This window comes from Cetorhinus maximus, chromosome 7 (genome assembly GCF_964194155.1).
Source record: "Cetorhinus maximus chromosome 7, sCetMax3.hap1.1, whole genome shotgun sequence".
In the NCBI taxonomy this organism is placed as follows: domain Eukaryota; kingdom Metazoa; phylum Chordata; class Chondrichthyes; order Lamniformes; family Cetorhinidae; genus Cetorhinus; species Cetorhinus maximus.
In genome coordinates this window covers 27,097,628-27,113,360 of record NC_135885.1, presented here as the reverse complement: position 1 = coordinate 27,113,360, position 15,733 = coordinate 27,097,628, and the positions used below count along the sequence as shown (strand labels likewise).

The following is a 15,733-nucleotide window of genomic DNA, read 5'->3' as shown; positions in this document are numbered from 1 at the left end:
ACAGAAGATAAAATCCTTTGACATAAAAGAGTTGGATTTTAACTTTGCAATGTGCTGAAAGCATGGGTTGTGGGGGAGTGGGGGCAGCGATTGAGTTCGGTAGCGTAAGGAAAACCCTGTAAGTCAGTACAACAGGTCTGTCAGTGGCATTTTAACTCAGCCACTGCATTACTATTTTATATCTGGGTTTCCCAGCCAATTCAGGCGAGTGGGTGAGATGATGACGCACATGAAGCAATTTCAGCTAGATGATGTCACCGGCTTTTGTGATGATGTCTTCATCCATGGAAAGAGTGGCCAATTGCATAGAGTATCAAATCCAGCAATCACACGAGTGCCTTCAAACCCCTTCCAATAGCTTGCATTCTCTGGGCTGGAACTGTCACAGCAGTGGTGACCTCGATGATGGGCCAGAAAGACGGATGCAGCCTGGGAGACCCCAGTTGGATTTAAGGGACAAGATCCTGCCTCCATTTGACCAATCAGTGGTCTGGCAGCTCTTCAGTCCCAGCTGTGCCATTGGGGGTGGCGGTCACTGCTGGGACTGCACCCAGTTGAGAGAAGCAATGATGGATGCTGCCCTCGCAGCAAGATAACTGGGGCCAGGGACCCTGACTGGCCCTGGCGAGGAGGGGGTGAGGAGGTCTTGGTTGGTGAGGAGGGGGTTTGCTGCCACAAGGATGGCCATTTCCTCTGGGGGGCCTCTCCATGGGCCATAGAGCGAGTGATTATTTCCCCAAGTGGCAGAGGGTCTACTCACAATTGGTAAAATGCCAGTGGCGACAGGAAGAGGTCCTTAATTTGACATTTTAGTGGGTCAATTGGCTCTGGGTGGAAGGGCCAACTTTCAGCTTCCCTGCCACTGACAGAATGCATGGTGGTGTGAAGGCGACAGTTATTCTAACCCCCACCATCCCTTGCCATGACTCGGCACCCCCTCCCAACTCCTAACCCGTTCTTTCAGCTCCCATAAAACCTGGTACTATGAATGTAACCATGAAGAGAATGAATAGCCTTGGTGGTTCATCACTTCATTGCTTTTCAGAGAAATGCTCTTCGTCTCATTGTTAGCAGGGGAGTGCAGGTGGGCCATGACGAGGATGACGGTGAAAGGGGCATGGAAGTGGGGAATCTGCATAGCTGCTTCCACTTCTCGCCTGTTGCCCTCCCCTGCCCCAGTCACTACCCCACGTGCTGCCTCGTGTCTCGATGGCTGAGCCTGCCCCTGCACACGTGCCAGTGTAGCAGTCTTTGACAGGGCGCACCGTCTCCCTCAGAGATCTTTGGCCAAGAGCATCTCAGCAGTGAGATCAGTGATGTGAGCAGACTGCGTCTACCTCAACAGGAGTTGCACCATGTAAAAGTGTCATCAAGGGGAAGAGTAAAGATTTGTTGCAGCACAAGGGTATGCACATGGCTGTGTTGCACATGTTAGATTATTAAGCTTGTGTTCTATTTTGGAGTCACATAAATATTATTTCATTCCACCACTTTTCTGTGTTGGCCATTGTTGCTTGCTGCCTGGCCCGTTCACTGCTGATAAATGGTAAGACCTCAATTTATGCTGAGCAAAGGGGTGTTTGGTTATTTACAGGACTGCTTTGTGTTAGTTTGTTTATGGGGGTGGGGAGAGCAGAAATGGTTTTTGTATGTGGTTGCCGGATGGATGGACCAGTGGAACCTAAATGAGCCTTGCAATAATGAGGGCATCCCCGGCAGCAGTCGCTCGCGCAATGGCCGTGCATCACACTCCATCTTCTCTTCCTCCTTGGAGTTGTCTGTGCGACTTTGTGCTCTGTCTTGCTCCTCCTGCAGGTCCAAATCACACAGCGGTGCAATGTTTTGCACTGCAAAGCACACCATGACCACTCTGGAGACCCTCCCTTGTGCACACAGAAGGATGCTGCTCAGCATCAGTACTGTAAATGAAGCCTTTCACACAAGTAGGCAAGAAAGCAGCTGGGAGCTTTCAGTACTTACCGTCATATTTCCCTGCCATGTCTTCAGCCCCACAGTTGCTGCTGTGTTCTCAACTTGTTTTCACTGGCGAGTTCCAGGAAGCCTGGGAAACCCATGGACCCATAGTTAGATTGCAAAAACTATATTAATACGCTGAAATGGAGTGAGTATCATATTGAAATTGACAACCCTCCTCTCCTGAGGAGGTTGCTTGCATGCCGCCTAACACATCGCAGTTAAATATGCAGTCAGTGGATTGGAGCCAATTTCCTAATGTGCATGTATTTCTCCAGGGGTTAAACCCCACTCACATTCAAACCCATCCACTCACTCATGTTAACATACCCTCTATAGTGTTTCTCCTAGCAGTGGAATTTCTCACTCTACTACCCCTACTAGCACCCCGCCAGCGGTTTTACCAGAGCTTGTGGAAAGTTCCTGTTGCTTGTGTAGGGAGCCTTGAGATGATTGTGGCCGATGACTCCTTGGTGCTTGCACCTATGAGTTGCTGTCTGCAGGCTGATGCATTTCAGCTTCTGTTGGTCCAGCTGTCTTCCTGGCACTGCACTGGGTATCTGTGGAGGGGGCGGTGAGGGAGCAAATGTGCTGACATCACTCCACCACTGCCACTCCCATGGCATTGGGGTTCATCACTTCCACTGACCGAGTGGACAGACTGATGAAGAGGAGCGACTCCTGCAAAGACATATTTACTTAGTCCGCCAATCTAGCCCAGGCAGATGTCTGTCTATTCAAAGACAGGCACAGTTAGACGTAGGTTTAGATTCCATGATTAATTTTTCATGGCCCTAACATTGACTTTGAGAAATGAAAACAGAAAAGCCAGTGGTACAAACACGATGCACCTCCATTAAGTCTCCGCACACGATATTAAGACTCTTCTTGCACGATAAATCTTCATATTCCCCAATTGCAGCAGACTTGCAAAATTTTATTTGTTGGAAAATTCATTAGTCTTAAAGTGTGTGAAAGTGAAATAAGTCTGGAATTGATTCAACACTTACTGACAGTTGCTTAGCTAGCACTTTAAAAGTAAGTTCTTTGAGGCATTTTGACAATGTGATAAAACACTTTATAAAATCTCTTTTATTTATGCTGACAGACTATTTGATTTTCACAGCTTTGATCATTCCTCTGGTTTCCAATTGGAATATTAACTGTGCGTTGGGTGCTTGGGTTATCTGGGTGGAATAATTGGTCAGCTCGTCACTTGTAGCAACATCATTTTGAATGAATTTACAATCTTGCTGCTTATGTTCTTTCCCCCTTAATTGGTTTAAAATTGCTGATATGTGTTTGATGCTTGCCCACATTCTCTTGGTTATAACTAGCTGTGTTAATATAGAGTTTAAAGTTTTTTTCTGATCATACTGTTAGTGGAAAATAACAAGTTTCACAGGATCTGTTTGCTCCTTGAATGAAGTTCAACACTAATGGACTAACATGAAATAAAGCCACCTCGGTTTAAAAATGAGATTCTGAATTTAAATCTTGCTTATTGCATTGAAACTATTTTACTCCACCAACAACACTTATTAATATTTGTGTAATTACTAAATAACTCAGGTTATTATATATATTTTTACTGACAATATATCTAGCTGGTTATTATAGGTAACTCACCCTACTTTATGAAAATACTCATCTTCAACCCATCCCCAGGAATCCTTTGCCATTGCGAAGACACAGATGTGTCCATTCTGATAACACTGACATCTACGACAGTAGTCTGAGCATTATTGGTGAAAGCGTTAGGGGCAGAATTTAATGCCCTACCCTTAATGAGTTTGGTGGTAGGGGGGCATTTGGTCAGGTGGGACGGTGGCAGGTAGGTACCCCACCACCTTCCCGCCTTCACCCTGATTGAGTCTGTTGTGAACGGTCTTTCCGCCCTGCCGCCAATTGAAGCCCTTAAATTAATGCCCGCTTAAGAGCCTCATCCTGCCGCCGCTGGTATTAACCCAGGAGCTGGCAAGCGGCCCACCATATGGGGCGCTCCACAAGCAAACACGTGCAGGGTTACTTGCAGGCTCTCAGGGGACCCCTCGTTTAGAATTACTCAGTGCCTGATCGAAGGACACAGCAGTGGGAAGAGGGGTGAGGGAAACCTGCTGAGAGCCACCACCCTGCCTTTGTCACTGACCACCCCTGTGACCCCCACCCCATGACCCCCTCTCACCACCATCACGCACCTGTGGCCTGGGGTCCAGCAGCGATGCGAGGCCTCAGGCAGGTGTAGTAATGGCAGCAGGTGGCACTGTTGTTCAATACAGCTGCTGGCCTCTGATTGACTGGCCGCTCTCAGCAGAAGAGACATCCGCCCGAGGTCCTTGATCCCGGGGAAGGCCTGCCACTGTCCAGTTAAGTGCCTGAATGGCACTTAATTCACCAGGCCTTATCCGAAAGAGGCGATGCGGGGCTCCTGCTGGCTCTCCAACCGACGGGCTGGACCCCCCTCCACCACCATTGTCATGCCCTTTAAATCCAGTCCTAGTCTCTCTTTCTGTGCTTGATACTCTGCCAACATTGTTATTTTAAAAGGTAGACCCCTGAAATATTGATTCCCCAGGCTTATCAATGCAACCTAACCTAGCCAGCAATGCCTTCCAACAACAACAAATTGTATTTATATAGCACCTTTAACATAATAGTTCATCCCAAGCTGCTTCACAGGAGCATTATAAAACAAAACATGAAACTAAGCGCATAAGGAGATAGGTCAGATGGCCAAAAGCTTGGTCTAAGAGGTAGGTTTTAAGGAGTGTCTTAAAGGAAGAAAGAGAGGGAGAGAGGTGGAAAGGCTTCAGGAGGAAATTCTAGAGGTTAGGGCCTATGTTGAAGGCACAGCCACCAATGGTGGAGCAACTAAACCCGAGGATTCTCAAGTGGCCAGAATTAGAGTAACGCAGGTATCTCGGAGGGTTGCCAGGCTGGAGGGGATTACAGAGATAGAGAGGGGAGAAGCCATGGGGGGGATTCAAGAACAAGGATGCTGATTTTAAAATTTAGACCTTGTTTGACCAGCAACAACTGAAGGTGAGCGAGCACAGGGATGATAGGCGAATGGGGCCTGGTGTGAAATAAAACACAGGCAGCAGGGTTTTGGATGACCTCAGGTTTATGGAGGGCAGAATGTGGGAAACCAGCCAAGAGTGCATTGGAATAGTTGTGTCCAGAGCTAACAAAGGCATTGTCTTGTTTTTTGTTTCAATGATGCACACAGGCCATCAAAATTGTAAGCTGAGCTAACTTTATTGATAACACATTTTCCTAAGAAGAACACATATCTGCAGTAACTGAATTCTTTCAGACAGGTTTCAGCATGTGCTATCTGACCTTCAACCCTCCCCAGATCAGGTGACCCCATATCTAGTACAGAGTACCGTATAGTATCTAATACTGGAGTCCACAACCGCAATCAGTTATTATCATGACATTTCCCTTTTTAAAAAAAACTTTTATACAACTCAGCCACACAAAGCCTCTTGTTTATTCTTTATCACTCTGCTTTGACCAGTTTGTTTTGTTTTTTACTCATCTCTGTATCTCTGTGGTTTTTTTTCACAATTCTTCCACTGGATATTCTGAACGGTGACTGAAGTGATTTTGAAGGACAAGGGGCTTTCTCCAACTCTGTGTCACTGTCAGCCCTTGGATCGTTTTCAGGACTCTCAGGCTTTGACTGGTTATCTGTTGCTGCACTGGTGCATTCTGCTTTTCGATCTTCAGCTGCACTTTCTGGTTCAGAGCAGGGTTGCTTTCCATTTGTTTTCCGTAAAGAATTTCCGGTTTCTCCTGTACTGTTTTCCCTTTGGAGTTTTCACTAAGAAAGACCTTGATTCTCCTGTGATTCCTGTGACAACAGCAGGATTCCAGATCCCTTCATGCTGAATCCTCACTCTCTCCCATGCTCAGGTCAGGCAAGGATCGGGCGCCTCAATCAAAGTACCGTTTCTGCTTCTGCTGTCTCAGTTTGAGCAGGTCCTGCATGATTCAGCTCACTGGCTGTGGCAATAACAGTTTGGGGTGCTGTTGGAAGCTTAGCTCTTAGTCTTCTTCCCATCAGGAGCTATGCTGGAGATGATCCAATGCCCTCTAATGGAATATTCCTGAAATCCAGCAGAGCTGGATTTTCAAAAATTTTAAATTTAAAAAATCTCTTTGTCCGCCTTTGCCTTCTTCAACAGGTGTTTTAAGGTCTGCACAGTATGTTCTGCCATACCGTTGGATAGTGGATATTTGGGACTTGAAGTAGTGTGGCAAAACTCCCAGTCCTGCGCAAATTTGCGAAACTCAGTGCCTGAGATTTGTGGACCGTTATCTGAGATGAGCACTTCAGGTATGCCGTGGTAAGCAAAAATGGATTTTAAATGATTTATTACAGTGATGCTCTTACTACTATTTCTCAGCAGCACAGACTCAAAAAACTTTGACTAATCTACTGCTAGTAGGTACTCACTGTTATCAAATGCGAATGAGTTCACTCCAATTTTCTGCCAGGGCCTCTCTGGAACACTGGTTGAAGTGTTTATTTTTTGTTGTAATTTACTGTACTTTCAGCACACTGCACACACATTCACCATTTCCTCAATTTGTGCTCTTATTCCAGGCCAATACATTACATCTCGAGCTCTTCTCCTGCATGTTTCTATGCCGAGGTGACTTTCATGTACACGCTGCAGGATTTCTTTCCTCAGTGTTGCAGGAATTAAGATCTTTTCTCCCTTGAAAAGTATTCTTTCTGCTACATGAGGCTCCTCACGAAAGATCCAGTACTCTCGTACAGCAGAAGGGGGGCTCCACTCCGATGTGTGGGCCAGCCAGTTTACTCAATTTGCTGCAGTTTTATCATGGTGGCGTCCTTCTTGGTCGATTCCCTGATCTCACCCAGTTTGGTTACAGCCACAGGTAAGTTTTTTGCCAGCATGTGAACCTGTACTTCCGTTTCCTTATCCTCTTCCTCCGTGATGGGTAGGTATGCACGTGACAGAGTGTCTGTGATGTACATTTCCTTGCCTGGTTTCTATTTAACTATGACCTAGTACTTCTGCAGATGCATTAGTAATCTTTGAATTCTGGTGATGCACAGTTCATGGGCTATTTATGTATAGTTTCCAAAGGCTTATGAACAGACTCTACCTCCACATCTTTGCCATAGAAAAACAGATGGAAGCGTTCTAGGCCAAACACAATTGCTAGCATTTCTTTCTTTATTTGGGCATACCGCTGCTGTGTTTCAGTCATTGCCTTTGAATCATATGCCACTGGTGCCTCATTTTGCAAGAGGAAAGCTCCCAGGCCAGTCTGAGATCTTGACTGGCTGACTGACATTGTAATACTTTAACACTGGTGCCTGGGTCAGTGTTCTCTTCAGACTGGTCAAAGCTTCCTGGTGACTTTGTTCCCAGTGCCATTCCACATCATTTTGTAGAAGTTTTCTGAGAGGTGCTGTCAGGTCTGACACGTTTGGAATGAATTTCCCAAGATAGGTCAAGATTCCCAAAAACCTCTCCAAGTCTTTTATATTCTGGAGGTGGAATGTTCATGACTGCTTCGATTTTATTCGGGTCCAGCTTCAGTCCCTCACTTGTTAGCACATGTCCCAAGTACTTGATTTCATGAAGGCCTATTTTGCTATTTTCCTTCTTCAACTTGAGGTTCCTTTCTCTAGCTCGGGTAGCACCTGCCTCAGTCTGTGGTTGTGTTCTCCTCGTGAGGCTCCCCAGACCAGCATTTCATCGATATAGGTTTCCATGTCCTCTAACCCTTCAAACAGCTGCTTCACTGTTCTGTGGAACATCTCTGGAGCTGAATTAATGCCAAAAGGTTAGCATAAAAACCTGTATCTCCTGTATGGTGTGTTGAAGGTACAGAGATAGGAGTTGTGTTCATCCAGCTTGACCTGCCAGAAGCCTGAACTCGCATCCAAGACTGAATAGTATTTAGCATTTCTAGCTTACACATGATCTCTTCTACTGTGGGCAGCTGGTAATGCTCTCCTTGTACTGCCTGGTTTAGGTCTCTGGGATCCTGACAGACTTGCAGATTCCCATCTGATTTTTCTACAATTACAATTGGATTAACCCACTTTGTCGGTTCTTCAATTTTCTTGATGATGTGAAGTTTTTCCATTCTGTCCAACTCTGCTTTCAGTCAGTCTCTCAGCATTACTGGTGTTGTGCTGGGTGGGTGTATTTTGGGTGTCACAGTTTCGTCAATCTTGGTGTGTTCTCCTTTTAGGCAGCCAATACCCTGGGACACATCTTTATACTCGCTCAGGATGTCATCAGTGGTGACAGTCATTATTCTCTTGATTAGCTTCAGATTTTCACAAGCTTTGATTCCAAGAATAGGTTTTGCATCAGTTTTCACCACTATGAATGGAAGTGCTTGAGACTGTTTTTTGTAGTTCACTTTAATTGGGCACTTGCCTTCTACAGCAGTATAAGTAGACAGCTTCACTTTTGTTTTAGTTAACTGTTTTTCTTTGCTTATCTTACGATACAGGCTGATGGGAATGAGATTTGCTTGTGCACCTGTGTCAAGCTTGAAATTCACCCTTATGTTGGCAATTTTTAAATCAACCTTCCATTTGTCTTCTTTGGAATTTGTTGTTATTGTATCAACGAAAAGTTCAGTTTCAGTGACTGTGTCAATCGTGTGCACTTTCTTCAATTTACATATCTTAGCGAAGTGAGTTAGTTTACCAAAGTTCTTACACTGCTTTCCGTAGGCTGGACAACTACGTGGTAAAACCTCTGTTCTGCATCGGCCGCATTTAAATGTTTAATAGCCGTTTGTTCTTTTTAAGTTCAGACTGTCTATTTGTTGTTTCCCGGGGCTGTTGCTGTTTAACTGCATCTAACGGCTTGACCGTGTGCAGCTTATCATCTTCTGTCATCTGGTTAATCTGGCATTTCCTTGTCTCTGCTGCTCTGCAGATATTTATTGTTTTCTCCAGCATGAGATCAATTTCTCTCAAAAGCTGTTCTCTCAGAGAGTCATTTACGATCCTGGAAATTATTCTATAACAGATGAGTGATTCTTCAAACTCTCCAAATTCACAGGGACTAGCTCATTTTCTCAGCTCAGTTACGTACTGACTAATGTTGTCAGTGCCTTGCATGCACGTAAAAAATCGGTATCTTTCATACGTGATGTTTTTCTTAGGGCTGCAATAGGCTTTGAATTTTTCCATTATTTCTTCCAAGTCATTTTGTTTCTCGTCACTTTCAAACATGAATGTGTTATAGACTTCAAGGGCTGCTTCCCCTGCTATGTGAAGAAGGATGGAAGACTGTACCTGAGGGTCTTTTTTATCACTGCCCTTTGCTGTGAGGTACAGCTCAAATCGCTGCTGGAACCTCCTCCAGTTTTCGGCAAGACTTCCCTCCAAACTGAGCTCTGCCTGTGGTTTCAGAACCTCCTAAACTGTTGCATTTAGTTTACTTCTGCCACCATTTTCCCCCTGTTGGAGGCAACTGCAGGAGCGGGCGCGGGTGGGCGGGCTTCCGATCGGTGCCCCCAGTTGGGGGCGCACCACCATTTTATGTGGGTGGGCCAATTAAGGCCCACCCAACGTGACATCTGCCAGGAAGTGCTATGCACGCGGAGGAGCGCACAGATCTCCGTGAGGCAAAGTGCTGCCTCAGGGAGATCGGTTCACACTTTAAACTTTAAATGAAGCGGAGAAAAAAAATTCCCTGCCATGTCCCCTCAAGTGACAGTGTCACATGAGTTGGGACATGTCCATAACTTTTATTTTAAAATATTGTGAGATTTTTAGATCCTCGTGAAACCTCATCCCGCCCGTGATTGAGCTTTCATGCTTTTTCAGAAACCCGCCAGGGCTCCCGACCTGCCCGCCAACCTTAAGGTTGAATGGGCAGGTCCATTAATGACTTGAACTATTTTGTTAATGGCCCTAATAGGCCGTTGACAGGTCGGCGGTCATGCAGCCGACTCAAAGATACAGCCCCATGTCTTGTTTTTTGTTTCAATGATGCACACAGGCCGTCGACATGGTAACTGAGCTAACTTTATTGATAACTCATTTTCCTAAGATGAACACATATCTGCGGTAACCGATTTCTATCAAGACAGGTTCCAACATGTGCTATCTGACCTTCAACCCCTGGTCAGGTGACCCCCATATCTGGTACAGAGCACCGAATAGTATCTAATACTGGAGTCCACTGTCACAATCAGCTATTATCATGACAGGCATTGGTGAGGGTTTCAGCAGCTGCTGAACTGAGACAGTGGCGAGAGGTGGAAATAGGCAGTCCTGGCGATGGCATGGATGTGAAGTTGGAAGTTCCTCATTTGCCAGAAGCTGTTACCGCTGCCCCCTTGTGCCCTGTGTGCCACCTAATGCACTGCCTTCTGGTTGACACTCCAACTCCTCCAGGGTGAATGTGTTTGAACTGATGTTCTGACGGGATCAATGCCCTAAGGTATACTTGCTTCCTCAGCAATACTTAGAGGAGAAAAATAAATTGTAATAATTCCTTGATTAGCAGAGTTTACTTGTAACTTACACTGGGAGGAGAGAAATGAGGCCTTCAGGATATAGCTTGCTGGTAGTTAATGTGAAGCACAGTATTATGAGAAAGAAGAATAGATGCTCCTGATTAAATTGCAGCTTGAATATACACTCCTAGTATCCTGTATGGTTTCCCTTTTCAAGGTTTTTACCTGTTTCCTCTTCAGGGAAGTTGAATGGCATTGTGTGGGGGTTCAGCTCTCTCTGGGGTTATGTGCTGCCTTGATAATGAGTATGAAGGATGGCCAGTTTTCCCACGGAAAAGCCCAGGTTCCAAATTTGTTCTGATGAAGGGTCATTAACCTGAAACATTGGGTGGAATTTAAGCCTCACCAGAGGTAATGTTTAAGTGGGGCTATCATCTGGAAAACGCTGGCAGGTAGGTACAGGCCCTGTAGGGAGGGTCCTTCCATGGTGGGCACTTTGTGGAGGCACCTGATGGTGGGAATGGAGGGACCTGGAGTTAGACCCTGCCGTTTTTTAAAGTGACCCCCTCTTCCCCCCTTCACTGGCTCCAGCAAGCCCAACCAACTCACCTGTTTCCTGAGGCACCATCGCCAATTCCTGCTGCAGGCCACATTGCAGTGCTAGCAGTGGCCACCACCGGTGGCCAGAACTGGAGACCTGCCCTCCTTTGATTGGCTGGAAACCCTTGGAGGTGGGACATCTACCACGCATCAGGGTTCCTGGGGGAAATACACTCCCAGGAGTCAGGAAGCTGGATGGCAGTCAGGTAGGTGCCCGATTGTGATTTAATTCCATGGGGCCATGGCAGGGTTGTCACCGCTTTTCCAGCTGGTGGATGAGCCCCTCGCCACGAGCATTAAACTCCCCCCCCACCTGCACCCCGCCCCCACCATTAACTCCACAAATGCTGCTGAGTATTTCCAGCATTTTCTATTTTTATTTCAGATTTCCTGCATCTGCAGGATTTTGCTTTTGTGTTCCAAATTCATTCATTGCATTCCAAATTGGGAATGATGACGGTTGCTTGCATTGAGTGACTACATTCCAGGTGGGGATTTGTGGGTGTAAACAGAAAAGGATATGACTGAAGGAATATCTCCAACTGAAAACAAGGTATGTCAAGGCAACAGCTCAGTCTCAAAGCACTGATTATATGCATATAATTATCCAGGTATCTACAGCATTTTATGACTGCTATAGGGCAATGATGGGGCAATTCTTTTAAGTAGCAAACATACTGGGAAGTATGTTTTTTCAGAAGATGTTGATACTTTGCGTGGAATTGTTCCAGATTTGCACCAAGTGCGGTAGCGGGCGGGTAAAACGATATTTTACCCACTGACCACGATGGTGGGTTTTCACGCCATATCACCCCAAACCCACAACATTATTTATTCATTCCCAGGAAACACGCCATTTCCATGGTGGGCGGGCTCCAATTCGCCTGCCATGCCGTCACCTCGCCACTTCATCGCGCCAGGCACCACATTTAAAGTACAGCTGCGCTCAGTGCTTCCAGCCCAGGGCTGCAGCAAAGAAGACATGGAACCGAAAGGCAAGAAGGCTGCAGCCCTCGAGTGCCCTTTGGATTCAGTGGAGGCCCGCTGTGATGTCTTCTACCCTGCTCTGGCCGCAGGAGGGGCAGCAACATCTGCAACATCAGCAACATCACCACTCCAGCTTGGTAAGCGATGGCAGTGGTGATCAGTGCCAATGCTGCACAGAAGAGGTTGGCCATCCAATGCAGAAAGAGGATGAACGATCTCATCCATGCAGCCGGGGTATGGCAACCACCTCATCACTCTAAACTCACACACTCAATCTGATCACACATTCACTGGCATCTCACTCACTGCCAGCTCAAGGTACATCACCACCCATTCTCACACACATACCCTCACATGCCCATCTGGCCTCATCTCCTCTGGAGACTGCCTCCTTAGCCCTCACCACCTTGAGGCCACTTACACAGATCAACATGTGCCCCCCACACACACCCTGGGATACCCTCCTTCCCCAGTACAGCTCTCGTCCTGCAGCCACTTCCCTTCCCTGAGGCTGCTTCTCCCCATTTGCCAAGCAAACTCTAGCCCTGCAGCCGTTGAAAAGCCACCCACATATGGCTGGTCTGGTAGGTAAAGACCAGCCATGAGCCCCCCTAAAAGTGATGTGGTGCTGCCTGTGAAGCCTGGCGCTGATGACTGCGAGTGCTGACCGAAGCAAGGTAGGCAAACAAACCTTAGAAGCCCTGAGCGCAGTGCAGCCGGCCAAGTGCACGTCGCTTATATGCTGTTGTGAAACACGTCGGCATATTTTCCTGCCGACATGAGTGGATGATCCAGCTGAGGGGGATGATTCCAGCAGGCTGGCCTAACAATGATCTGTTGATGTATTATGATGAGGTTCCCGACACCTGATAGCAGAGAACTGCTATCGGTGGGCGGAGCGGACGATCACGAACTGGTTTCACGCTGTTGTGAACCTGAAAGTGCGATATTGTCCACTCACACCACCGAACACGCCCAACGCCGGTGGGCACAGGAAGCCCCCGGCTTTATTTTAACTTAGGTGACTCAGTGAGGTCATTAAAGTTCTGGTACTGCCAAATCAAGCAGAAGTTCGTGAAGCAGGCACTTACTGTCCCAGCAATTTCCTGTCAATACCCTCAGCAGTTCTTCATACTGTCCTACAGTGCTCTGTGTTAATAACTATAACTGCCTAGAACAGCATTTTCACTACCTCATCTTGAGACGGTGATTAAAGAGTCATTCTACAATCTCAGGCCTTTTTCTGATGCAAACAGTAATGATGATGTCTAGACCTTTTGAATAACTGCAAGCATTTAAATCCTGCAGAGGCACAATGTTTCCTGCCCCAACAGGTGAGCTTCCAATCAAAAGCATTTCTAATGTCTGAAGCTCACCTAAAACACTATAATCTAGGCAACCCTAGGAATTATGGTGGGCTTGGCGGCCATTTGGCTCAGCAAGCTGAATTACACTCAATGTTACTCATGTCAAAGTCTAAATGGGAAATCCATGCTACTTGGTTCTGATTGATCATTTATATAGACATATAAAGAAGTTCAATGCATGGCACCGGGGTCTGTGTTTAGCTTTCGCTGCTGCAAGCAGTAACAGTAATATCATGCCCTGTATCAGCACCAGCAACAGCTTTTGAAGCAACTTGTTTTGGTTTGCTATTTATGACTGAATCTTGACAGGACGGATACAGCTGCTGACATTGCTAACAGTAATGTCAGTGCAGCAATAATTCCATGATTTCACAAATCTCTGCTTAAAAACCTGCCAAACTATTTTAGAAGGCACTTTACCAGATGAAAATAGGAGTAAATTTGCCACGGCAAGGTGCAAAACGGGCGATATCAGATCAGCTGCCCATAAATGGCAACAGATCCAATATCGTGCCATTTAACATTATCACTCAAAATCAAAATTACTCCATAATGTCTTTTAGGAATTTGAGATCGAGGTAAGCTCAGCAATTAATAAAACTATACTTATGTTCCTTAAAGTATGAAGAAAGGTTGAACAGTTTGGGCTTTACCCATTGGAATTTAGAAGAATGAGAGGTCATTTTATTGAGGGGACTCCTTTGGAGACCCGGAAGATTTTTCCTCTTGTGGGGGTGACGAGAACTCAGGGACCACAGGTTAAGAATAAGAGGTCTCCCTTTTAAGACAGATGAAGAGAATTTTTTTTCTCTGAGGGTTGCCTGTGAAGGCAGGGTCATTATTCAAGCCTGACTTAAATAGATTTTTGATAGACAAGGGAGTCAAGAGTTATGTGGGCAGACAGGAAGGTGGAGTTAAGACCACAACCAGATCAGCCATGATCTTACTGAATGGCGGAGCCAAAAAGTCTACTCCTGTTCCTGTGGCCCTAAGTAATTTTTTTTTACAATCCGCCTGCATTTCAAATGTGAGGGTAAATATAGGTAGACATAGGTGAATCGCCGCACTGGACGATGAGTCTTGATCCACACAGATATTTGATTTAGCTTTATGAGCTGGTACCTCGCTAAAATCTTGGATGATCTAACATACAAACTTTTGGTGCTTCGGTTGCTTAAATAAGGGGTATGGTAACACAGTGGTTATGTTTCTGAACTAGTGATCCAGAGGCCTGGACTACTTACCTGGAGAAATGAGTTCAAATCCCACCATGACAGCTGGACAATTTAAATTCAATTAATTAAATTAACAGTAATGAAACGATTGGATTATTGTAAAAAAATCATCTAGTTCATTAATTTATTTTAGGAAATGAAATCTGTCATTCTTAACAGCTCCAACTTATATGTGACTCCAGACCCACAGCAATGTGGTTGACTCTGAACTGCCCTCTGAAATAGCCTTGCAAATCACTTAATTGCGTTCAAGAAGACAGCTCACCAGTACCTTCTCAAAGGCAATTAGGGATGGTCAACAAATGATGGTCTTGTTGGTGACACCAACATCCTGTAAATAAACTAAAAAATGACCAAAACTTAGTATTTCTGTTTATTGATAATTAGAGCTTAATAGCACTAGGGTTAGAGCATCTATTAGATTGTGTTAAGGATTTAACCTAGCTCATGAAAAATTTGAACCTTTGCCAAGAGCAGAGAGAGACAACATCACACATACAAATGCAAAAAAACCTTGAGAAGGCTTGGCTAGTTAGGGCCGTGAGACAATTTATAACAAGCTTAGGACACCTGCGCACACAAAAACACATTAATTGGCCCTCTAAGAATATTAAAACAAAGAACCCAGAAATATGATAGACAATGGTTATGTTATTCTTAAAGCAAAAGATTTTCTTTAAATTAGGCCCTTAGGTAAACCTCTAGGTCATCTGCACACTGACAGAAGAGAGTAGAGGTCTTATAGATATCCTATTAGCTGAGAGAAAAGACAGAAACTATGGTTTATACTTTGATTATGAGTATAAACTTAGTGGGCAGAATTTTTCAGCAGCGGGATTTTACGCTCCCGCTGAAGTCAAAGGGGTTTATAATGGCTCGCAGCATTTTACAGCCCCATCTCTGCCAAAATGGGGCTGTAAAATTCTGGCCAGTATGTTATTTGTTTGAATACCCTACATTTATTTTATGCGGATTTGTATTATTCATTTACTTCTAGGTGAATTTGTTTATTTTGCATTTATATTTTAAATGGATTAGTTTATTTTACCTACTTGACACTTTGCAATATGGCAACCATTACTATAATATAAT

At 45.3% G+C, this 15,733-nt stretch overlaps 1 long non-coding RNA gene across 1 annotated transcript in view; it reads right to left on the bottom strand.

Moving 5' to 3' along the window:
• Nucleotides 1-14,915: 14,915 nt before the first annotated feature.
• The window catches only part of LOC144682442 (uncharacterized), a 64,575-nt gene continuing 63,757 nt past the window's right edge, over nucleotides 14,916-15,733 (bottom strand). The window contains exon 3 of the long non-coding RNA XR_013577031.1: nucleotides 14,916-14,983. This is a non-coding gene — a long non-coding RNA (uncharacterized LOC144682442). The remainder of the gene's footprint in view (nucleotides 14,984-15,733) is intronic.